Here is a 26760-nt window from a genome sequence, read left to right on the forward strand (position 1 = left end):
AATAATATTAAAGAGGATACCAAAAATTTCTTCAGATACATGAAGTGTAAAAGAGAAGCTAGAATGGATATTGTACAGCTGGAAAATCATGCAGTAGAAGTAGTAATGGGGGACAAGGAAATGGCAGACAAACTGAATAAGAATTTTGCCTCTGTCTTCACTGTGGAAGACATTAGCAGTATGGTGGAAGTTCCAGCTATCTGGGGTCATGAAGAGTGTGAAGCTATCATTACTAGGGAGAAGGTTCTTGGAAAATGGAAAAGTCTGAAGGTAGCTAAGTCACCTGGACCAGATGGTGTACACAACAGATTTCTGAAAGAGGTGGCTACAGAGATTGTGGAGGCATTAGTAATGAATGTTCAAGAATCACTAGATTCTGGAATGGTTCCTGAAGACTGGAAAATTTCAAACGTCACTCCACTCTTCAAGAAGGAAGAAAGGCAGAAGAAAGGAAATCATGGGTCAGTTAGTCTGAACTCAGTGGTTGGGAGGATGTTGGAGTCAATTGTCAATTGTTAAAGATGTGGTTTCGGAGTACTTGGAGGCACATGATAAAATAGGCAAGAGTCAGCATGGTTTCCTCAAGGGAAAATCTTGCCTGACAAATCTGTTGGAATTCTTAGAAGAAATAACAAACAGGATAGACAAAGGAGAATCGGTTGATGTTGTGTATTTGGATTTTTCCGCAAGGGGCCACACATGAGGCTGCTTAACAAGCTATAAGCCCATGGTATTACAGGAAAAATTCTAACATAGATAAAGCATTGGCTGACTAGAAGGAGGTAAAGAGAGGGAATAAAGGGAACCTTTTCTGGTTGGCTGCCAGTGATTAGTGGTGTTTCACAGGAGTCTGTGTTGGGACCAATTCCTTTGACGTTACATGTCAATGATTTGGATGATGGAATTCATGGCTTCATTGCAAAGTTTGCAGATGATATGAAGATAGTGGAGGGGAAGATAGTCTTGTGGAAGTAGAGAGGCTACAGAAGGACTTAAACAGATCAGAAGAATGGGCAAGGAAATGGCAGATGGAATATAGTGTCAGGAAGTGCATTATCATGCACTTTGGCAGAAGAAATAAAAGGGCTGATTATTTTCTACATGGAGAGAAAATACAAAACCAGAATTGCAAATGGACTTGGGAATCCTTGTGCAGGATTCCCTAAAGGTAAATTTGGAGCTTGAGTCTGTGGTGAGGAAGGCAAATACAATGTTAGCATTCATTTCAAGAGGACTAGAATATAAAAACAAGGGTGTAATGTTGATTCTTTATAAAGCACTGGTGAGGCCTCACAGAGTATTGTGAGCAGCTTTGGGCTCCCTATCTTAGAAAGGATGTGATGAGACTGGAGAGGGTTCAAAGGAGGTTCACGAAAATGATACCAGGATTGAATGACTTGTCATATGAAGAGAGTTTGATGGCTGTGGGGCCTGCATTCACTGGAATTCAGAAGAATAAGGGGTGACCTAATTGAAATCTATCGAATGGTGAAAGCCCTTGCTAGAGTGGATGTGGAGAGATGTTTCCTATGGTGGGAGTGTCTAAGACCAGAGGACACAGCCATAGAATAGAGGGGTGTTCTTTTAGAGCGGAGATGAAGAGCAATTTCTTTAGCCTGAGAGTGGAGAAACTGTGGAATTCATTGCCACAGGCAGTTGTGGAGACCAAGTCTTTATGTATACTTAAGGCAGAGGTAAATGGATTCTTGATTGGTTAGGGCATGAAGGGATAGCACGAGAAGGCAGGAGATTGGGGCTGAGAGGAAAAATGGATCAGCCATGGTGAAATGGCAGAGCAGACTCGATGGGCCAAATGGCCTAATTCTGCTCCTATGTCTTATGGCCTTATGGAGTTTAACAATAATCATCTTGAGGTTGCGTTTTGACAACATCATAAAAGTGCAAGGCTAGTTTCCTCTTTCTCTCCACTGTTAGCACAGGTATTCCTGCCATAATTGTATTCCCATCAAACAGAGCAAAATTGATGAATTTGAAAACAGTATTTTTATTATGTGGATCAAATTGGTTTTAACGTAATCACTAATACAATGTGCACTAGAGAAAAGCTGTTGTGTGCAGAGTGCAGGAACAGTTTAGGAGCTATATAGGACCCTGGTCAGACCCCACTTGGAGTACTGTGCTCATTTCTGGTCACCTCACTACAGGAAGGATGTGGAAACTATAGAAAGGAGACTTACAAGGATGTTGCCTGGATTGGGGAGCATGCCTTACGAGAATAGGTTGAGTGAACTTGGCCTTTTCTCCTTGGAGTGACAGAGGATGAGAGGTGACCTGATAGAGGTGTATATGAAGATGAGAGGCATTGATTGTGTGGATAGTCAGAGGCTTTTCCCCAGCTTGCTGCTAAGCCTGGAGAGTGTTGCCCAGGTTCTCTGCCCTTTGGATGTGAATCTTTAGCTCAAAATCAAAATAAATTGCAACCCAGATTCCCAGGGCTGAAATGGCTATCACAAAAGGGCACAGTTTTAAGGTGCTTGGAAGTAGGTACAGAGGAGATGTCAGGGGTACCTTTTTTACGCTTAGAGTGGTGAGTGCGTGGAATGGGTTGCAAGTGATGATGGTGGAGGCAGATACGATAGGGTCTTTTAAGAGATTCCTGGACAGGTATATGGAGCTTAGAAAAATAGAGGGCTATGGGTAACCCTAGGTAATTTCTATAGTAAGTACATGTTCGGCACAGCACTGTGGGCCGAAGGGCCTGTATTGTGCTGTAGTTTTTCTACGTTTCTATGTAACACACCTGATTTGTTTACTGTGTTGCAATGTATTTTGATTTTGTGCTTTTTTTTTAAAGTTCACATCCAAAATGCAGAAAACCTGGGCAACACTCTCCAGGCATAGCAGCAAGCTCTCCCCTCCAGTACAGTGTGATCAAAGGGCAGGGAGCATGTGCACAACCACCACATTTGCCTCGATGCTTCAGTCTCCCTTGTCACTTTGATCGGCAAACAATGGAAGTTTCAATGGGCAAAATGAAGTCAAACTTCGGCTTGCTCCCCGCCCCGCAGCCTGCCCGCTACAAGGTTTGTCAACGCTCTCTCTGTCTTCCAGAATCCTCTTGGAGACTGCAGAACACCCAAACGATCTCCAAACAGCAAATCGCAGGCTCCAACATTTCCAGACTCATATTCAAGATAAAAAAACAAATGTAAATGGCACAAAAGGAGTGAATTTCCCCTGGGATCAATAAAGTATGACTTATTATTATTAAATATAGAGCTTCATGATCTATTCTAGAAGGTGTTGACCGAAGGAACATTGTATACAGGCGCCATTTTGATCGGAAGTTTTTGACCATTTTATTTCAAATTTGGGCTTTATTTATCAGAACAAGGAGTGACAAAGTTGATAGGAATGTATATAAGAAGCAGTGTGCTAATAATAGCGCTAATGGTGATAGGAAAAGTAATGCCGTTAGAATCATGCCACTGAGATCAAAATTGCCTTTCTGGAACAAATCTAAGTGCAAGCAATACTGTAAGGTCAAAGCCAAGGTTGAAAGAGAGGCTTCTGAGCATGTGGACTGAAGGACAAATGAGGAGGCGTTCTATGACAAGCTTTTTTTTTGAGAACAAAAGAAAATGCAGTGGCGATCTATGAAGGCTTGAACAGAAAACCTGAGAACCCTGCTGATGTGGTGCCTTTCAATTGAAGCAGTGGCCGGTTCGTGGGATGAAAAATCTGCTGCGGCCTGCACAGTGTGAAATTATGAGGAGAAGCTGCAAGTGCAAATGAGACAGGGCAACTCACTCCATTTATAATGAAAGTAATTGAGGAGAAAGATAATAGATCATAGAACAGTACAGCACTGGAACAGGCCCTACAGCTCATGATGTCTGTACTGTCCAAGATGCCAATCCAAACTAAGTCCATCTGCCTACAGATTTTCAATAATCCTTAATTTTCTGCCTTCTCATATGCCTGTCTAAATGCCTCTTAAATGTCAATGTTGTATCTGCTCCAACCATCAACTCTTCTCACCAACTTCAGGCACATACTGATTTATGAAAGGACATCGATTCCAATGAACACTACCTCACTCTTTTTTTATTTCTATTTTTGCACTAGTTATTTAATTTAACTATTATGTATATAAATACTCTGTAATTCATGTGTTTTTTTTCTATTATTACTGCTGCATATACATAGTACTGCTGCAGCAAAGCATCAAATTTCCTGACATTTGTCAGTGATATTAAACCTGCCTCTGATTCTGATTCTGGACATATTTGGCTAGTTTAGATGGGCATCTTGTTTGGTATGGATAAGGTAGACTGAAGGACCATAGAAACCATAGAAACTACAGCACAGAAACAGGCCTTTTGGCCCTTCTTGGCTGTGCCGAACTATTTTCTGCCTAGTCCCACTGACCAGCACACGGACCATATCCCTCCATACACCTCCCATCCATGTACCTGTCCAATTTATTCTTAAATGTTAAAAAAGAACCCGCATTTACCACCTCATCTGGCAGCTCATTCCATACTCCCACCACTCTCTGTGTGAAGAAGCCCCCGCTAATGTTCCCTTTAAACTTTTCCCCCCTCACCCTTAACCCATGTCCTCTGGTTTTTTCTCCCCTTGCCTCAGTGGAAAAAGCCTGCTTGCATTCACTCTATCTATACCCATCATAATTTTATATACCTCTATCAAATCTCCCCTCATTCTTCTACGCTCCAGGGAATAAAGTCCCAACCTATTCAACCTTTCTCTGTAACTGAATTTCTCAAGTCCCAGCAACATCCTTGTAAACCTTCTCTGCACTCTTTCAACCTTATTTATATCCTTCCTGTAAATTGGTGACCAAAGCTGAACACAATACTCCAGATTCGGCCTCACCAATGCCTTATACAACCTCATCATAACATTCCAGCTCTTATACTCAATACTTTGATTAATAAAAGCTAATGTACCAAAAGCTCTCTTTACGAACCTATCTACCTGTGACGACACTTTTAGGGAATTTTGTATCTGTATTCCCAGATCCCTCTGTTCCACTGCATTCCTCAGTGCCTTACCATTAACCCTGTATGTTCTACGTTGGTTTGTCCTTCCAACGTGCAATACCTCACACTTGTCAGTATTAAACTCCATCTGCCATTTTTCAGCCCATTTTTCCAACTGGTCCAAGTCCCTCTGCAGGCTCTGAAAACCTTCTTCACTGTCTACTACATCTCCAATCTTTGTATCATCAGCAAATTTGCTGATCCAATTTACCACATTATCATCCAGATCATTGATATAGATGACAAATAACAATGGACCCAGCACTGATCCCTGTGGCACACCACTAGTCACAGGCCTCCACTCAGAGAAGCAATTCTCTACCACCACTCTCTGGCTTCTTCCATCGAGCCAATGCCTAATCCAATTTACCACCTCTCCATGTATACCTAGCGAATGAATTTTCCTAACTAACCTCCCATGTGGGACCATGTCAAAGGCCTTACTGAAGTCCATGTAGACAATATCCACTGCCTTCCCTTCATCCACTTTCCTGGTAACCTCCTCGAAAAACTCCAATAGATTGGTCAAACATGACCTACCATGCACAAAGCCATGTTGACTCTCCCTAATAAGTCCCTGTCTATCCAAATGCTTGTAGATTCTGTCTCTTAGTACTCCCTCCAATAACTTACCTACTACCAACGTTAAACTTACTGGCCTATAATTTCCCGGATCACTTTTCGATCCTTTTTTAAACAACGGAACAACATGAGCCACTCTCCAATCCTCCGGCACCTCACCTGTAGACGGCGACATTTTAAATATTTAAGCCAGGGCCCCTGCAATTTCAACGCTAGTCTCCTTCAAGGTCCGAGGGAACACCCTGTCAGGTCCCAGGGATTTATCCACTTTAATTTTCCTCAAGACAGCAAGGACCTCCTCCTTTTCAATCTGTACAGTTTCCATGATCTCACTACTTGTTTCCCTTAATTCCATAGACTTCATGCCAGTTTCCTTAGTAAATACAGACGCAAAAAACCTATTTAAGATCTTCCCCATTTCCTTTGGTTCCGCGCATAGCCGACCACTCTGATCTTCAAGAGGACCAATTTTATCCCTTACAATCCTTTTGCCCTTAATATACCTGTAAAAGCTCTTTGGATTATCCTTCACTTTGACTGCCAAGGCAACCTCATGTCTTCTTTTAGCCCTCCTGATTTCTTTCTTAAGTATTTTCTTGCACTTCTTATACTCCTCAAGCACCTTATTTACTCCCTGCTTCCTATACACGTCATACAACTCCCTCTTCTTCTTTATCAGAGTTGCAATATCCCTTGAAAACCAAGATTCCTTATTCCTATTCACCTTGCCTTTAATCCTGACAGGAACATACAATTTCTGCACTCTCAAAATTTCTGCTTTGAAAGCTTCCCACCTACCTATTTCTCTATAACTTTATAACTGATTTTCTTTGATAATCCCTCCTCCGCCTGTAGCTCAAACTTTAAGCTAAAGTTTAGCCTAATCGTCAATAATGCGACCTCACTCTCCTGGTATTGTTCTGGTTACTCTGCTTTTAAAATAAGCTGAATGCAATATGATTCTCTTGAGGAGGCCCCTGAAGGACATATAAATGGCACCAAGTGAAGAGGAATCATTGACCTTAAGTATCACCGATGGAATAAAACGTGTCACCAATTAACCAGAAAAGTAGTTGGCTTACTTTCTGAATTCTCTAAATGCCATCTCCCTATCTGTCAGCAGACTGCAACTTGCACTGTCTTTTATTCAAGCAGCTGGAAGGCACACCACGTGGAAATAAAAATTCATTCAAGAATTATTCTGGGAACGTTGGAATGAATCTGGCTATGAACTCACCATACCAGTATACCAGCTGAGTTGAAATTGTTGGACTGGTTGCTCCATGTGGCCTCTGTCCCAAGAGAGCATGCTTCGGCCTGCATCTGATTGCCCTTCTGGGTATAAACCCTGCTGCTGATCCATCGAAGATCTCAGCGTTCAAAAAGCTCTGCAATCCCTTTCTAAAGTAGGCTTGGATCCAACTTAAGACAGATGGCTAGAGATTTTCTATGTCCGAAAATTGATTGGAGTCCTCTCTTCTGCAGAGGCCATCCAAATAACGGATGTGATGAGTGAAAATATCACACTGGCACAACAGATAAGTCCCTTCTGAGGCTGAGGTCAAAGAACATTGTTCAAACAAAAAGGAACAGTTCCTTCTTTCTACATTAGCTGTGGCAAGCTGATGTGTAGCTGATTGATGTTGTCATTTTTCTATTCATTTACATAATTACTTCATATTTTAATACTACAATGAGCCTGATTTTATTCGCTCACAGGTTTTGACTATTACACTCTCACAGGTTGCAATTGAAATCTTGCATTCATTTTGAAAAAAGAGATCTATTCTCCCATCAACTTTGAAACTAGATAGTGAAGAAAAGAACAGATAAGGCCGTAAGGGGTAGAAGGAGGAGTGGGCCATTTGCTTGATTATTTACCTCAGCACCACTCTCCTGTGATAATCTCATATCCCTGGATTCCCATAATATCTAGGAACATACTCAGCAATGTGCAGCAATATTGCCCAGTGCTCAACTTCCCATTGCCAAGCTCTGGTCTCTTCACATTCTGGTCGATGTTGGTGGGGTAACAGAGTTCCCAGGTGGTTTCCCGTGTTATCACTTTTGTGAGTCATAGAGCACTACAGCACAGAAACAGAACCTTCTGGTCCATGTCAAACTGTTATTCTGCCTAGTACCAGTGACCCCCCACTCCCGGACCATAGTCCTCCATACCCCTCCTATCCCACAGCCCACATCCACCACTTCCGCTGCTCTTCACATCATGTTCTGAGTGAAGAAGATCCCCTGTCCCGATGAAGAGTTTCATCCCAAAATGTTGACTTTTCATTCCTTTCAATAGTTCCTCCAGCATTTTGTATACATTACTACTGAAGAAGATACCCTTCAGGTTTCCCTTAAATATTTCACTCTGTTTCCATAGATCTGAGGAATAGTTGGAGAAATGCAGCAAGCCATTCAAATTGTTCGATGGAGGATATAGGTCTAATAGATACCATTGATTTCTCCTCACCTTGATAAACATTTGCTTGCTGACAATAATGCAGATGATGGGCGCTGACCTCAGAAGAAGTCTTGAAGCCAAGCTACAGGAATGACCAATGGCCAAAAATGCCCCACTAGGGAGAATCAGGCCCCAAAACTTACATGTAGTTATAATTATAAATGATAGGCCCACTTCCAAATTGGAATTCATTTCCATTCCTAATCTTTTACCTGTCAGTTTCCTTTTGAACACTTGGCCTGTAATCTGGCATTCAATATTTGAACACCTTCCCTACTGTTGGATCTTGGAGATTTTTCAATTCAGATGGTTCTCCAGAGGTCAAGAATGAGGCATAAACTGTGTAAGAGTAATTTTTTATTAGGTGTTTATAACAATAAAAATAACAGTAACCAACCACTCCACTGTTAAGAAGAGAGAAAGAAAGTGAAGGAGGAGAACAAAGGAAGAGCTGTAATACTGAGAAATAGCTCAAACTGGAAAGATGATAACCCATGATAACAAATACGCTGTGAAATAGCCTGACTCAGGTGGCATGGAACAGGCTGCAGAGAAACTTCTAGAAAAATGCAGAGCAGCTATACTACAATTATTGAATATTCACTCAACAATTATATACAAAGGTGATTATATAAAAATACAAGCAAGCACAGGGGAAATTAAACTACAATAAAAACAACAATTTTACACTCTAATCTAACTCTACTAACATTGATTCCAGCTTCCAAATGAGCTGTCTCTCCCAACAACATAATGTCAGAATCAGAATCAGGTTTAGTATCACCGGCGTGTGTCATGAAATTTGTTAATTTAGCAGCAGCAGTTCAATGCAATACATAATATAGAAGAAAAAGAAAAAATAATAAACAAATAAGTAAATCAATTACAGTATATGTATATTGACCATTTAAAAATCGTCCAAAAAGCAGAAATAATATATATTTAAAAAGAAAGGTAGTGCTCATGGGTTCAATGTCCATTCAGGAATCGGATGGCAGGGGAGAAGAAGCCGTTCCTGAATCGCTGAGTGTGTGCCTTCAGGCTTCTGTACCTCCTACCTAATGGTAACAGTCAGAAAAGGGCATGCCCTGGGTGCTGGACGTCCTTAGTAATGGACACTGCCTTTCTGAGACACCGCTCCTTGAAGATGTCCTGGGTACTTTGTAGGCTAGTACTCAAGATGCTGACTAAATTTCAACCCTCTGCAGCTTCATCAGGGGTAGTGGGTAGCTTATGTCTCCTTCCCTCCCCCCACTCTTCTCAACTGCCCTTCACCCTCATAGTCCTCTAACTGGTCCACCTCTTCCACTATTACCCGTGCCCTCTATTCCATGTTCCACCTTCCTCTCTGGTAAGATTTCATAATCTTCCACCTATCACTTTCATGCTTCCGACATTATTCCTATTCTCCCCTCCACCATCTCTCTACCAACACCCTCACCTGGATCCACCCAGCACCTGCCAGCTCTTGTTTCACCCCTTCTCTCCACCTTTTTACAATGGCTACCTCCCCTCCATCTTTCAGTCCAGATGAAGGCCTCATTCTGAAACTATGGCTGTCCACTTCTTTCTGCCAATACTGCCTGATCCTCTGAGTTCCCTCAACGTCTCATGGGTTGAATTAGAGAAGGTTTGTATCCAATGATCCAATCACCTACACTTGTGCACGGAGATACACAAGCCCTATTTTGTTATTGTGGATTTTTGGAGTTACCATTTTCCAAAGAGAGAGAAAATGTTGCTCAGGGGTTAGCACAACACTTTACTGCGTCAGAGACCTGTGTTCGATTCTACCACTGTCTGTAAGGAGTTTGTACCTTCTTCCCATGACTGTGTGGGTCTCCTTCAGGTGCTCCAGTTTCCTCCCATATTTCAAAGACAAGCAGTTTAGCGTTACTAAGGCGTGGGCATGCTATGTTGGTGCTGGATACATAGCAACACTTGTGGGCTACCCCCAGCACATCCATGGTTTGTGTTGGTCGTTGAAGCAAACAACGCATTTCACTGCGTGCTTTGATGTACCTGTGACAAATAAAGCTAAAGCTAACGTTATCTTATAACCTTAAATCTAAAGACATTGTGATTCATGCATTAATGGCACAAAAGAAGGACAATAGACTCAAATAGGCTATGCTGATGCATACCCTTTCAAAGTTCCTTTCACACTGCTTTATCTAAACGTATGGGCAAAACTTTCTTCCTTCCTCGTACACTTCGCTAACTTCTCCTTAAAATGATCCAGATCCTCTTCAAGCTATTGACATTAGTCACCTCAATTAATCAAAGGGGGAGCCACGGTAGCATAAAGGGTAACGAGACACTGTTACAGCTCGGGGTGTCAGAATTTGTAGTTCAGTTCCAGTGTCCTCTGTAAGAAAGTTTTTAAGTTCCTCTCGTGAGCGAGTGGGTATCCTCCGGGTGATCCGGTTGCCCCCCACAGCCCTAAGCTGCACCGGTTAGTAGGTTAATTGGTCATTGGAAATAGTCCTGTGATTAAGTGAGGGCTAAATAGCTAGGTTGCTAGGCAGTGGGGCTCATTAAGCTGGAAGGGCCTGTCTCACAGTGTATTTCTAAATAAATTTTTTTAAACCGCAGTTTTGGATAATACTTTGAGTGCGACCACTCGAGTCAAGTATGGGGTTGTCTATTGGTGGGTCTTCAGGTGGCTGTCGAGACCTATCTGGGATCCACATATTCCGGCGCAGTGTGGGCTTCGTGATTAGCGGCTTCCAGACCTCACAATCCTGCCCCCTTCACCATTTGCCGGTCACCACAGGACTTATATCCAGGATGCTGGGGTGTACTCCATGAATGGAGAATGCCTGTCTGTGACTTTGCTTAATGAGGGAGGCCAATCCACAGGCAGCCACCACACGGTCCTTGATAGATCGCGGTGAGGGTCCAGTGGCGTGGAATGCAATACAACTGGCGATGCTTCAGTGCCGCAGCCTTTCTCCACCCTCACTACCATTGTGACGTGTCACCACCTTCCGCCATGCTCCACCGTTGCGGTCTTGGCTGGATGGCTCCTTGCCTGGAAACTCCCACTCCACCTTGCCTTGGGTGACCCCCCCAGGAGCTAAGTGCCAGAGAACTAAACTGCAGACGGCACCGCTGTTAGGTTCTCAGGACCTCTTAAGCCTCTCTACCGCCTGAAGGTGACGATCCTCGGAGAAGAATCTTTGAATGACAGTGATTGGGCAGCAATATTCAGGTTGTAAAGAGAAAATAGTCATAGTCATACTTTATTGATCCCGGGGGAAATTGGTTTTCGTTACAGTTGCACCATAAATAATAAATAGTAATAGAACCATAAATAGTTAAATAGTAATATGTAAATTATGCCAGTAAATTATGAAATAAATCCAGGACCAGCCTATCGGCTCAGGGTGTCTGACCCTCCAAGGGAGGAGTTATAAAGTTTGACGGCCACAGGCAGGAATGACTTCCTATGACGCTCTGTGCTGCACCTCGGAGGAGTGAGTCTCTGGCTGAATGTACTCCTGTGCCCACCCAGTACATTATGTAGTGGATGGGAGACACTGACCAAGATGGCATGCAGCTTAGACAGCATCCTCTTTTCAGACACCACCGTGAGAGAGTCCAGTTCCATCCCCACAACATCACTGGCCTTACGAATGAGTTTGTTGATTCTGTTGGTGTCTGCTACCCTCAGCCTGCTGCCCCAGCACACAACAGCAAACATGATAGCACTGGCCACCACAGACTCACAGAACATCCTCAGCATCGTCCGGCAGATGTTAAAGGACCTCAGTCTCCTCAGGAAATAGACACGGCTCTGACCCTTCTTGTAGACAGCCTCAGTGTTCTTTGACCAGTCCAGTTTATTGTCAATTCGTATCCCCAGGTATCTGTAATCCTCCACCATGTCCACACTGACCCCCTGGATGGAAACAGGGGTCACCAGTACCTTAGCTCTCCTCAGGTCTACCACCAGCTCCTTAGTCTTTTTCACATTAAACTGCAGATAATTCTGCTCACACCATGTGACAAAGTTTCCTACCGTAGCCCTGTAGGGCATTTATATTCTATTCAGTTTCTTCAGGGTTGTATCAGGTGAAAATTCGAATGTCTGGTGTCTATTTTTAAATGGAAAAAAGTAAGTAACATGCCTTCTATTGTTAGAGAGCCCATAGCTGGAAATAGCCATATCAATAAAATGCAGTTATATTTACTTCATACTTCAAGGCTGTGTGAGCATTGCAGTACATATAATGCAGCATGTGGTTTTGTATTTCAACGTTTATCTCCCATGGGACTTGGACTGTCTCCATTTCTCCTTCCAGTCTGACAACCCAAGATTGGCTGCGTGATGACTTAATCAAGATTACCAGCTCCCTTTCAGCTGCCCATGGATTTTTTTGCTTCAGGCAACATCATTCCCACTTCAAACAGCGACTGTTTAGTCACACAGACTATGATTTCTATTAAGAGCAAAGCCTCTCCAAGGATTTTGCCCTTCTAGCCAAACTTACTGAGGATCTCCTCATTGTTCAAATATGTATAGATCCATGTATAGCATAATCATTGTCACAAATGACACCTTACAGCCAATGTTCCAGATTCTTCCATCCCAGTCCCTGCGTACCATCCAAGTAATGATAGGAAGAGATTCACCAGATGCTGTAGTGTAAACAAGAGAAAATCTGCAGATGCTGGAAATCCAAGCAACGCACACAAAATACTGGAGGAACTCAGCAGGCCAGGCAGCATCTATGGAAAAATAACAAACAACAATGGGTCCTAGCTATGCCTGCCTTTTTGTTGACTTTGTGGAACAATCTATGTTCCGTGCCTATTCTGGTATCTGTCCCCCACTTTTCCTTCGCTACATCGACGACTGCATTGGCGCTGCTTCCTGCACGCATGCAGAGCTCGTTGACTTTATTAACTTTGCCTCCAACTTTCACCCTGCCGTCAAGTTTACCTGGTCCATTTCCGACACCTCCCTCCCCTTTCTAGATCTTTCTGTCTGTCTCTGGAGACAGCTTATCTAGTATAAGCCTACTGACTCTCACAGCTATCTGGACTATTCCTCATCTCATCCTGTTTCTTGCAAAAACGCCATCCCCTTCTCGCAATTCCTCTGCCTCCGCTGCATCTGCTCTCAGGATGAGGCTTTTCATTCTAGGACGAGGGAGATGTCCTCCTTTTTTAAAGAAAGGGGCTTCCCTTCCTCCACTATCAACTCTGCTCTTAAACGCATCTCCCCCATTTCACGTACATCTGCTCTCACTCCATCCTCCCTCCACCCCACTAGGAATAGGGTTCCCCTGGTCCTCACCTACCACCCCACCAGCCTCTGGGTCCAACATATTATTCTCTGTAACTTCCGCCACCTCCAACGGGATCCCACCACTAAGCACATCTTTCCCTCCCCCCTCTCTCTGCTTTCCGCAGGGATTGCTCCCTACACGAATCCCTTGTCCATTCGTGCCCCCCATCCCTCCCCACTGATCTCCCTCCTGGCATTTATCCGTGTAAGCGGAACAAGTGCTACACATGCCCTTACACTTCCTCCGTCACCACCATTCAGGGCCCCAAACAGTCCTTCCAGGTGAGGCGACACTTCACCTGTGAGTCGGCTGGGGTGATATACTGTGTCCGGTGCTCCCGATGTGGCCTTTTATATATTGGTGAGACCCAACGCAGACTGGGAGACTGCTTTGCTGAACACCTACGCTCTGTCCGCCAGAGAAAGCAGGATCTCCCAGTGGCCACACATTTTAATTCCACATCCCATTCCCATTCTGACATGTCTATCCACGGCCTCCTCTACCGTAAAGATGAAGCCACACTCAGGTTGGAGGAACAACACCTTATATTCCGTCTGGGTAGCCTCCAACCTGATGGCATGAATATCGACTTCTCTAACTTCCACTAATGCCCCAACTCCCCCTCGTACCCCATCTGTTACTTATTTTTATACACACATTCTTTCTCTCACTCTCCTTTTTCTCCCTCTGTACCTCTGAATATACTTCTTGCCCATCCTCTGGGTTCCCCCCCCCCCGCCTTGTCTTTCTTCCCGGACCTCCTGTCCCATGATCCTCTCGTATCCCTTTTGCCTATCACCTGTCCAGCTCTTGGCTCCATCCCTCCCCCTCCTGTCTTCTCCTATCATTTTGGATCTCCCCCTCCCCCTCCAATTTTCAAATCTCTTACTCACTCTTCCTTCAGTTAGCCTGACGAAGGGTCTCGGCCTGAAACATCGACTGCACCTCTTCCTAGAGATGCTGCCTGGCCTGCTGCATTCACCAGCAACTTTGATGTGTGTTGCTTGTCTATGGAAAAATAGTACATTTTCCATAGAAGCTGCCTGGCCTGCTGAGTTCCTCCAGCATTTTGTGTGAGATGCTGTAACACAGTTAGCCGTTAACAGCAGGAGTGACTCAATAAATGCTTAATATTCATACCAGACCAAAAAAATTTCATGTCATTAGGTCATTATACAAGCGATGAAACTTCCTGATAATTACTATCTATTGTTCTCCCTCAGCTGATGAACCAGTTCTCTTCCAGGTTCCAGGCACTGATTCTTTCAAAGTGTCACACCACAGATTCGGCACCACAGTAGATACGGCAATTGCACTTGTGAGTATGCATGTGTCAGCTAATTATTATCTAATTGTGATAGTATTTAACTCCATACTTGTCGTCATAGTGCTTGTCAAGACTTGGATAGAGCACAGCAACGCTTCGTTGCCTGGTTGCTTTCGGCCCTGCCTGAGAAATTGGACTGTCAAGTCAACTGACTCTAAAGACTAGCAGTATTCGCTTAATACTTAGATGTTCTTTTCATCCGCAGTGTAGGCTTCATTTTCCATTTGAGGGTTTAAGTGAACTGCCCTGTTTAGCCTAGCGTTTATTGTTTTATTTTCCCTTTATCACTGTTCGCATTAAAGTTCGTGAACTATCAACCCACTTCAGTGTCTCTCACTCCGCACTTGGGCCGTATCCAAACGCAGTGACACAAAGATGCAAATTATACTCTGGTTAAGGACTCGAAGTCCATCACCCGGAGTGACTTGATACCAGCTCTACTGAGTGATCCCTAAGAGTCATGGTTTCTGCTACAGATTTGCAATGGGTGGAGGGCGAACCAGCATGACATGTTAACCTAGTTGATCTCATCCTTACTAATCTGTATTGTGGATGCATGCAATGAAAAGAGATACCATTCCACGGTCATTTTCAAACTGACATCCATGTTTGAACGATTTTTGGGTTGAGCACACTTAGCAGATAACTGAACACCAGTCTTCATATACGAATTGTGGACATGATTTTAATACAGCTCTGAACACTGGGTTCACAGGCCATGCGAATCAGCGATTCAGAAACAGCTTCTTCCCCTCCGCATCGGATTCCTAAATGGACATTGAAGCTTTGGACACTACCTCACTTTTTTAATATACAGTATTTCTGTTTTTGCACATTTTTTATAATCTATTTAATATACATATGTAAGAGATTTCTTTTTTGTGTCACTGTGTAGTTTAAGTAAAATGGCTTCTTTGTTATGTTATAATTGAAAGGGCTTTGTTATGTTAACTGCTGAGAAAGTCCTCCCACTAGCAGTTTGTTTGGATCATGTTACAGATAAGAAGGTGTTACAAACTGTTACCTGCTCAAGGAGATCTGTTTTTTTTTATGAGAATGGTGTAATGGTCTTTTGGAGGTCACCTGATGTGATTTTTCCGCCGATGTGAGGTCACATGATGACATGTGCCCCGTGACTATATAAAGGTTGACTCAGGTGACGCAGTGGGATTTTTGAGTTTGTAGATTTCCAGGTAGAACGTGTTGTGCCTCCGTTTCTGTTGCGTGTTTGTTTTTGTGATGCAGTTTCATTTTTTTAAACGGAGGGTGCGTTCTCTTATAAGATGTAGTATTTTTGGACTGGAAATTTGTGGCTGGAAGTGCTAATTTATTCAATTCTGACAGTTGAAGGGAGAGTGAAGAATTCATCGAAGGATCGAGAGAAGTCGGCATCGTTTGGCAGTTTAATAAAGAATCGACCTTATTGAGTCTTCAATGGAGAGTACCTGCATCGAGATAACTCTTGCCAGAAAGAGCAATGAGTTCATGCAAAAAGGTGCTCTCTCTCTCTAAAGGAATCTAAGGTCACTCGATTTAAACTGTTTATTTTCGGCATCGTGAATCCTGTGGACAGAACCAGCAGTAAAGTCGCGTCTGTGAAGAAACCCTTCTCCAGAGGAGTCTCTCCCAATTGAACGTGTAAATCTGTTGGACTTTCGAAGTTATCGCTTTAAGAACTATATCTGACTGTATCGCTTTAAGAACTGTTTTCGCATTTAATGCTTTAAGAACCAGAGCCGAGTGGAGCTGGTGCACGGCTGCACATCTGTTAACTTCCGGTTGAAGTTTCCTTTGTTTTTTTTTCCCTTATCGCTTATACGTGTTTAATAAATGTTTGGTTGTTTTTATATAACCTGTCTCGATTAATATTCATTGTTGCCGGTTACGTAACACGAACCAATTGGGATAGTTGTTATGCTTTTGGTGTGTCTGTAAGATATTGTATGTGCAGGGTTTTGGGGAGAAGGCGGGAGAGAGAGACAAAGGATGGACTAGGTGCTGTGAGTCTGCTAAAGGGGTCAGACCCCGAGCAGGAGTCCGAGGTCCAGGGTGAGGAGAGGAGACAGAGATGGACTCATGTGGAGCGTTTGGTCGACCACCGTTTTTGGTCCCAGGTGGCCAGTCGAGGTGGTCCGAGGGGTCGCAGGGTGAAGAAGAAGGGTCCAGAGCTCCAACTGTTTGTGCACGAAGAGATTGAACTTTGATAAGTGTGGCGCCTTTTATTTTCCTTTTATATTTTATTCTCTATTAATTATATAGTTCCAGTAATATCTATAAACTGTAAATCATTTAATCGTATCTGGTGTATTGTCTGTTATTTGGGTGGGGTGAGCTACATCACACAGCATCCACACAAACTATTACCTAGATTGGCAGGGCCGAGGGCTGTTTCCCAAGATGACAGCAAGCCGAGCAACCCTGAGGTTGGCCGGGGGCTACACATAATTGATTTACTTGTTTATTTATTATTGTGTTTTATTTTATTTATTATTGTTTTTTCTCTCTGCTAGATCATGTATTGCATTGAACTTCTGCTGCTAAGTTAACAAATTTCACATCACATGCTGGTGACAATAAACCTGATTCTGATTCTGATGCAGACCAGGAAACAGGCATTTAGATGATTGTCTGCATATGTGTGAGTCCATTCAACATTCCCTTGCATGGATGCGACTATGATTGCCAACTTCTTTTTGGGTGTGATGGAGAGAAGATTGTAAATATGGGTTTGTCTGATTTGTTCTGAATTTTCTTTGGTCTTTAGCGCATAAAATGTGTGTAGTGTTGGGCATAGGCAGACCATTCCACCGAAAGCATCTCCATATGATGCCTGCTGTATCTTGTTTTGTCGAACAAAGCAGCAGTCCCCAACCACCAGGCCGCGGACCGGCACCGGGCCGCGAGGAAATGATATGAGTCAGCTGCACTTTTCCTCATTCCCTGTCACGCACTGTTGAACTTGAACATAGGGTTGCCAACTTTCCCGTATTTGCCAGGACATCCTGTGTATTGGGCTAAATTGGTTTGTCCCATATGGGACTGCCCTTGTCCTGTATTTCCCCCACTAATGTAGAGCGATCTTATGAAACCTTTCGTGCCAAAATGGCTTGAAGTGAAGAAGCAATTACCATTAATTTTCTGGGAAAAATATTTGAGCGTTCCCAGACCCAAAAAATAACCTAACAAATTATACCAAATAACACTTAAAACCGAAAATAAATAACACTAACATATAGTAAAAGCAGGAATGATATGATAAATACACAGCCTATATAAAGTAGAAATAATGTATGTACAGTATAGTCGGGAAGATGAAGGGGAAACCAATTTGTGGGGGAAAAAAATCGTCACGTACGCACATGCGCACATCACATGCGTACGTCACGCATGCGCACACAGGTGCCCGCGCAAGGCTTCATGGTCATGGTAGTCTTTTCTGGGGTAAAGTGTCCCAGGATTTGACTGCTACTTTTGTCCCTTATTTGGGAGTGAGAAAGTTGGCAACCCTAACTGTAAAAGACATGTTGAGGTGAGTTTAACCCTACTGGAACACCCACCCCACCGCCCCCGTCAGCATATTTTTCAATATTAAACCGGTCAGCGATGCAAAAAAGGTTGGGGACCCCTGGAATAAAGAAGCTGCTTCATATCTGCCAGTGCCTTTCTCCGGAGACCTCATTCACTGCTCCTCATCCTACCGTATTTCAAACAATGACTTGTGTGCAAAATGGGATGATTTCAGAACAGATCTGTCAATTCAGAACTGCATATCCACAAGGCGAATAGAACCAAAAGTAGCTGCGGAGTTATATTCCAGCAGATTCCATGGCATAACAAGCCAGGGGTCAAGCTCTTTCAGGAAAGCACCAGTAGTACCTAAAAAATGAGATTCCATCATGGCAAAACTGGAAACAGAATTGTACACGTGCTAACATAATCATAACCTTAAATCTTAGAAGTCAATAGCCAGACCTCTATGATATGGATGGCTGACCAGTTCAAGTCTGTATTGTGTTTCTGCGCATCTGGTCCTGAACGGTGGTAAACAATTTCACAGCAAACAAGATGAAAGAGCTCTGCAAACAGGAGAGCCGAGCTGTCAAGAGACAAATCTGATGCATTTGCTGCCATTTATAGCTCATGCCTCCCATTACAGAACCCATCCTTAAGCCAATTCAATTCACTTGACAAGAAATAACTGAGAGCACTGGCTATAGCTAGGGCAATGGGATGAAGAACATCCTGGCTGTAGGGGTAAAGATTAGTTAATCCCTTCAAAGTTTTCCTCTAAGCTCAAAACACTGGCATGTACCCAGCTCTGTAGAAAATTGCCTATCAACATCTAGGACAAGGTCCAAATGCTTAATTACTCTTCTCAATTATAGCAAGGTGATGGAAGGTGTCATCAATAGCACTATCAAACAACACTTACTCACCAATAGCTAACTCACTGAAGCTCGGTCTGGGTTCTGCCAAGATCATTTGTCTCCAGACCTCATAACTGAGTTATAGTGGAAGTAATTCCTATGGTTCCCACTGACATCTAGACAGCACTTGGCCAAAAATACAAGCAAAGAGAACTTAGTAAAATTAAAGTGAGAATGCCGTCATTTGTGAGAATCCAGGAACTTCCTGATAGCTCCTTAGATATTTGAAATAGTTCAATGGGCCAATAAGACATTGGTATTAAGTGTTGACTTTAAGAGTGATCCCCAGTTCTCATGCATTAACCAGTAAATATATGTTTGCTAAAAGATAAGTAACAGTTCCTGAATCACCAAAGTCATTCTCAACTATGTTTGCCAAAGCATAAATTTACACAGGGACAATTCCAAGGGAATGCATATTCCCCCAGGAACAAAAGGAATACAAGCTCCCTTAGACCATATGACCATAAGAAATTAGAGCAGAATTAGGCAATTTGGCTCATCGAGTCTACTCTGCCATTTCATTATGGCTGATCCAATTTTCCTCTCAGCCCCAATTTCCTGCTTTCTCCCTGTATCCCTTCAAGCCCTGACCAATTCAGAATCTTAGAATTAGCATCCCCTTTATTTGCTTGGCATGAGGTGAAATTGCCAGACCCACTATGTATGGCAAGTCCCCACTCCAGCTCGACAATTTTGGATTTAGAAATGTTTCACATGCACAATGGTTGCTGGTTTATAATGTTTTAAATCTCCAACTTTTGGAAACTGCAGGAAAGTTTTAGAGGGATATGGTCCAAACACAGACAAATAGCAAACAACAGGAATTCTGCAGATGCTGGAAATTTAAGCAACACACATCAAAGTTGCTGGTGAACGCAGCAGGCCAAGCAGCATCTGTAGGAAGAGGTTACAAGTGCTACACATGCCCTTACACTTCCTCCCTTACCACCATTCAGGGCCCCAAACAGTCCTTCCAGGTGAGGCAACACTTCACCTGTGAGTCGACTGGCGTGATATACTACGTCCCGTACTCCCGATGTGGCCTTTTATATATTGGCGAGACCCGACGCAGACTGGGAGACGGCTTTGCTGAACATCTACGCTCTGTCCGCCAGAGAAAGCAGGATCTCCCAGTGGCCACACATTTTAATTCCACATCCCATTCCCATTCTGACATGTCTATCTACGGTCTCCTCTACTGTAAAGATGAAGCCACACTCAGGTAGGAGGAACAACACCTTATATTCCGTCTGGGTAGCCTCTAACCTGATGGCATGAACATCGACTTCTCTAACTTCCGCTAAGGCCCCACCTCCCCCTCGTACCCCATCTGTTACTCATTTTTATGCACACATTCTTTCTCTCACTCTCCTTTTTCTCCCTCTGTCCCTCTGAATATACCTCTTGCCCATCCTCTGGGTCCCCCCCCCCTTGTCTTTCTTCCCGGACCTCCTGTCCCATGATCCTCCCGTATCCCCTTTTGCCTATCACTTGTCCAGCTCTTGGCTCTATCCCTCCCCCTCCTGTCTTCTCCTATCATTTTGGATCTCACCCTCCCCCTCCAACTTTCAAATCCCTTACTCACTCTTCCTTCAGTTAGTCCTGACGAAGGGTCTCGGCCTGAAACGTCGACTGCACCTCTTCCTACAGATGCTGCTTGGCCTGCTGCGTTCACAGACAAATAGCATTGACTCAGGTAGATAACTTAGTTCATAGGGCCTGTTTCTGTACTGTTTAACTATGAAACTATGTATTCTGCACAATGAAGTTCAGGATTTTTTTTCTGCAGTAAAATAAATCATGGGATTTATTGCTTCAATTGAACTGATAATTTTTCCATTACAGGCACTTAAATTGGCTGGAAAAAGTCTCTCAGGTTACAAGCATATGGACACCAAATACATACAAGTGGCTGTTCGGGAGACCACCGTGATGCATGTGGTGGGTTTGCCAAGTGCTGTGGGCTGCAAGCATCTTCCATCAGGTGGGAAGGGGAACCTTCACTGTCAGGGTCTAGGTTGATCCAATTAGAGCTGAGAGCTCCAAGGAGGCTCACTTGCTCCCTTTCTTAGTCAGCGAGGCCGCTGGCAGCCACTCATTCAATCCCTAATTCACCCTGTTTCAATGATCCTCTCCTACATACTGTGCTCATTTCTGGATCACAAATATTTCGAATTACAAACAGCTCTCAGAAACGGGATCCTGTCATAACTAGGGGACTGCATCTTTTAATTCAGCCCATTGGCACATCTTGATTTGTTTGTGAATTATTAGTGTGAACGATGCCAATTCTGTGATGTGCAAATCAAGTCTAATACAACACCTCAGCAAGAGATGTGTATTATAAAGAATTCATCTGGAACTTTTCCATAGATTTAAGCAGTTTTGCGTGCAGTAGATCATTTTTGCAACCACAAAGCTACAACCCTTCAGAAGAAGAGAGTACAAGTCGAAGATGTTTCTTGTCAAAATTCACGGGAGTAAGTAACACCTTAGTCAGTACTTCATTTAATGGCTGGAAGCAAGGTAACATATTTTTGTAAATGTTTCTTATGGCAAGGTATCATCAGAAGACAGGTATATCGCCCAATTGAAGTCACTGGCTGGCCCTAATAGAAACAAAGTTTAAGCTTTAAGGAAACATTTCTCTTTATAACCTACCACATTTGGAGTTTTATCTAGTCGTTTTTAGCAGATCAATGTAATGTTTCAGTTTACTCAATTCCAGAGTGAACTTCTTGGAGATTAAGATATGCAACTTCAGGTTGAAAGATCTGAGATAAATCATTCTGCCATATTTATGTACTCAGTGTTAACTTACTTCTTCCAAACAGCTGTATTTTAAGATTTTGTTTGCAACAGAAGAGCGACAATGTTCAAATTGTACTGATTAATATTTGGCACTCAGTGGTAAGTTATGACTTAGTAACCCAAAGAGATGTCTTTGTGTTGAAATATGGCAAGGTCCATTTAAGTTGCACCGTTTCTTCCTGAGTGTACACATTATTGTGGGAAATACAAAGTAATCCATTTTGAGAAGAGGAAGGTTATACTGAATAGTGCTATTTTTTCTTTATACTTTATACTTCATACTTTATTGTCACCAAACAATTGATACTAGAGCATACAATCATCACAGCGATATTTGATTCTGCTCCTCATGCTCCCTAGAGTACAAATCAATAGTAAATATTAAAAATTTAAATTATAAATCATAAATAGAAAATAGAAAAGGGAAAGTAAGGTAGTGCAAGAAACCCAGATGCAGGTCCTGATATTTGGAGGGTACGGCCCAGATCGGGGTCAGGATCCGTTCAGCAGTCTGATCTCAGTCGGAAAGAAGCTGTTCCCAAATCTAGACATATGAGTCTTCAAGCTCCTGAGTCTTCTCCCGGAGGGAAAAGGGACAAAAAGTGTGTTGGCTGGGTGGGTCGTGTCCTTGATTATCCTGGCAGCACTGCTCCGACAGCGTGCGGTGTAAAGTGAGTCCAAGGATGGAAGATTGGTTTGTGTGATGTGATGAACACAAGGCTGGATATACTAACTGGTGCAGATAATAAATCTATAAAGATAAGAATGTAGACTATTAAGCCATGAAAATGCAAATGAGATTGATTATTATCTGCTGCAAATTTCAATAGCTCTTGGAGTGATATTAGCTTTTCTTATAGATCTGATTCTCCTATTATCATAGAATGCAGTGAATGAATACTGTAGGAGGCATGTAAAGGGTTAAAAAGAGAATATTACAATGGATTATTAAGTCATACAAAAAAAACAAGTTATTTCATAAATATCTAAAAATTAAATGAAGAGATACAGATTGGAAAGGACCATTCGAGAATGAAGCCAGTCATGGAGGATGATAGCAATGTTAGTCCAGAATTTTCTGGCAGAGACAGACACGCTGCTCTCTTTGCTCATTTGTTTGCTAAATTAAAAAGTACACTGAGCAGATTTGCTCATGAGAACTTTCCTGTAAAAGTCTGCATTCAGTTTGAAGTACGAGAATATAAAACAAGGATGTACTGCTGAAGCTTCATGAGGTATTGGTCGGGCTGCACTTGGAGTATTCTAAACAGATTTGGGCCTCTTATCTAAGAAAGGATGTGCGAGCATTGGAAAGGGTCCAGAGGAGGTTCATGAGAATGGCTCTGGGAATGAAAGAGTTAACATATGTGGAGCATTTAATGGCTCTGAGCCTGTACTTGCTGGAGTTTACAAGAATGAGGGGAGATCTCATTGAAACCAATCAAATATTGAAAGGCCCAGATAGAGTGGACATGGATTAGATGCCTTTGATAGTGGAGGAGTCTAGGACCTGAGGGCACAGCTTCAGAATACATGGGCATCCCTTTAGAACAGTGCTGGAGGAGAAGCTTCTTTGGCCAGAAGGTGGTGAATCTGTGAAACTAATTGCCGCTAACAGCTGTGAAGGCCAAGTTATTGGGTATATTTAAAGCTGAGGTTGATGGATGCTTGATTGTTGAGGGTGTCAAAGGTTACATGGAGAAGGCAGGTTGAGAGGGATAATAAATCATCCAATGATGAAATGACAGAACAGATTCGATGGGTCAAATGGCCTAATTCTCCTCCCATGTCTTATGGTCTATGTTGTCCTAACTACATTAGCCACCCATAGAAACTCTAAAAACTTCAACAGATGCGTAAACCATGCCAAAATCTTAATCATCTATGAAAACTGTCGAAGTATTTAATTTTTCTGAATTGGAAATAATTTTAAATCTTTTAAAATTCTCAATTTTAGACATTAGAATTAGCCTGATACTTAATCAGGACCCTCACAACCATTCATTCTCCTCCACTGAAATACATTTGCTATTCCCTCATGAAGTCTAACCTGGCATAAATTCAGAGAACAGATTCCAGAATGTGAGAGCTGGGGAACGGCAGCAAGTTTGCTCTTCACTGCAGGATCCCATGAGCAGTCCACGATTGGAGCAACAGCAGAAAATGACCAACAAACACTTGTCGAAAAGCTTGAGGCTTCTGACTTTCCACAGGGTGATTTGGACATCCTGACACAAATGACAATGGTCCCATGTAGAAGAGGTCAATTCAACAAGATGTCACACTACAGCTTACTTCACAAGAGCTCATGAAGCTACAGGTAATATCTTACTAATGTTGGAGGAAGTGGCGCAAAGCAGTGAATAGGTTAAGCGGATCATTTTGAGCAATTATCAGGAGTGGAACTGCAGGTGTCCGCAATGATTTAAAGGAAGACGCAAATGTACTCTGGCCAGATTTCAGATGGTATCAGGACAGGAGAAAAGGCAAGTTGTGAACAGCATATAACCTGTTTGCAGAGAGATATTGATGGGTTTTGGTTTATTATGATTGTCACACCTATCAAGATACAGTGAAATACTTGTCTTGCATATTGTTCATACAGATCAAATCACTACACAGTGCGTTTGAAATACATAACAAACAGGGGCTGGAGGCAGTCATCTGGCCCACTGAGCCTTCTCCACCATTCGATCAGATCACTGCTGATCTGTTCATGGATTCAGCTCCGCCAACCTGCCTTTTCCAAAAAGAATCTGTCAGTTTCTGTCCTGTATATATTTAATGAGGTATCCTTTACTGCTTCACTGGACTGATAATTCCACAGATTCACTACTCTCTAGGTAAAGCAGTTCCTCCTTATCTCCGGCCTAAATCTATTTCCCTGAATCATGAGCCTACTCTTCTAGTTCTAGTCTCACCAACTTTCCAACCTATATCTTATCTATTCCTTTCATAATCTTAAATGTTTCTATCAGATCGCCTCTCATTTTTCTAGGCAGGACAAGGTAGAACAATAACATTGTAGAATAAATTGTAAAAGCTATAGAGAAAGTGCAGTGCAGGTAAACAATAAAATGCAAGATCATAATGAGGTAGATTGTAAGGTCGAAGATCTATCTTATTGTACAAGACATCCGTTGTGACGGAGCGTACTCGGTATATGCACTCCTCTCTTCTTTCACATGCGCATTTACACACACACACACACATACAGCATTGCCTTCTCAGTCTGCTGTTGTTACGCTGAGTGTGCGCACTTCAATGTCTTCCCCCGGTATAATTGAATAATGGATCATAAAGGGTTGGCTCCATTCTTTAGTAATGGGGATATGTAAATGTGTGTATGTTGCTTGTATATTGTAATTAAAGTAGATTCTTCTGTTTATAACTGCATTGTGGGATGCATTATATTCTAGTTCATTTGCAGTCTAAAGTTAACTGTGGGTAATTATAGATGATATGTCCTGGTGCCTAATAAATGGGCTCTTCACTCTCAGTAGCAGAGAGACATTGGAGCTCTCAGCTGTTCACACTGGAAAAAGTATGGAGCTATTATTGTGTTTTCTGGTCGATATCTTTTCGTAAATATTGGCAGCCTTCTTTTCACTCTTTCTGCTAATTTTGGTAAGTTTGATTTTTGATGCACATAATAAACACCCTCGCACTAAAGTGCTAGGCGGTCATAACCCACCTATCTAACATCCGTTCAAGAGTCTGATAACAGCGGGATAGAAACAGTCATTGAGCCTGGTGATATGTTCTTTCAAGCTTTTGTATCTTCTGCCTGAGGCGGGAGAGGAGAAGAGAGAATGCCTGGAGTGAGTGAGGTCTTTGATTATGCTGGCTGCTTTACTGAGGCAGCAAGTTAAAGCAAAAATTTGGAAAATGAAGTATAATATGGTAAAATATGAAGTTATTTATGTTGGAAGAAAGCTTGTTAAAATACATAATTATTTAAATAAGGGAAGTCTGCAGGAAGTTGCAATATTAAGGGCTTTGGAGGGGGGTCTCATCCATAAGATGCAGAAAGCAGCAGAGAGTTACAACCGGGAATTGAGAAGGCTATGGATTTAATTCAGTGGATTTAACACATTGAAGCACAGAAGTCTTATTGCAACAGTAGAAGGCTAGAGTGAGGCCATATATAGAATATTATGTACAATCTTTGTCCCTTATTTAAGGAAAGATATGTTATTCTTGGAAACATTTCAAAATTGTTTGCAAGGTGATCCCAGAAAGGAAGGAATGTTTTCTAAGAAAAGTCGAAGTGGTTGTGTCTATATTCACCTGAGTTTAGAAGAATGAGAGAAAACATGTAAAATTCTTTCAGGGCTCAACAGGGTAAATGCTGAGAGGATCTTTCCCCTTCTGGGAGAATTTAGGATGAGGCCTTAGAATAACTGCTTATTTGAAACTGGGATGAGAAATCAATTTCTCCCAAAGGATCAAATGTCTTTCAAATTCCCTTACACATTAAGCCATGGAGGTTGATTCCCTGAATGTATTCAAAGCTGAAGTTGATATATTTAAAATCAGTAAGGGAAGCAAGGATTATGGGGAAAATGCTGAAAAGTAGATTTGAGAAAATTTGGATCAACTATGATGTTAATGCATGACAATGCATGACAAATCCTGGGGGATCTCACAGGTCAGGCAGCACCCTTGGAAGGGGATGAACAGTTAACAATTTGAACCAAGGTTCTTCATCAGGATTGGAAAGGAAGGAAGCTGAAGCCAGAATAAAAAAGGTCGGGGAAAGGAGAAGAGCACAAGCCAGCAGGTGAGTCCAGTTGATGGGGTAAGTAGATGGGTGGGT

Source organism: Mobula birostris, chromosome 25 (assembly GCF_030028105.1).
Source record: "Mobula birostris isolate sMobBir1 chromosome 25, sMobBir1.hap1, whole genome shotgun sequence".
Taxonomy (NCBI): Eukaryota; Metazoa; Chordata; class Chondrichthyes; order Myliobatiformes; family Myliobatidae; genus Mobula; species Mobula birostris.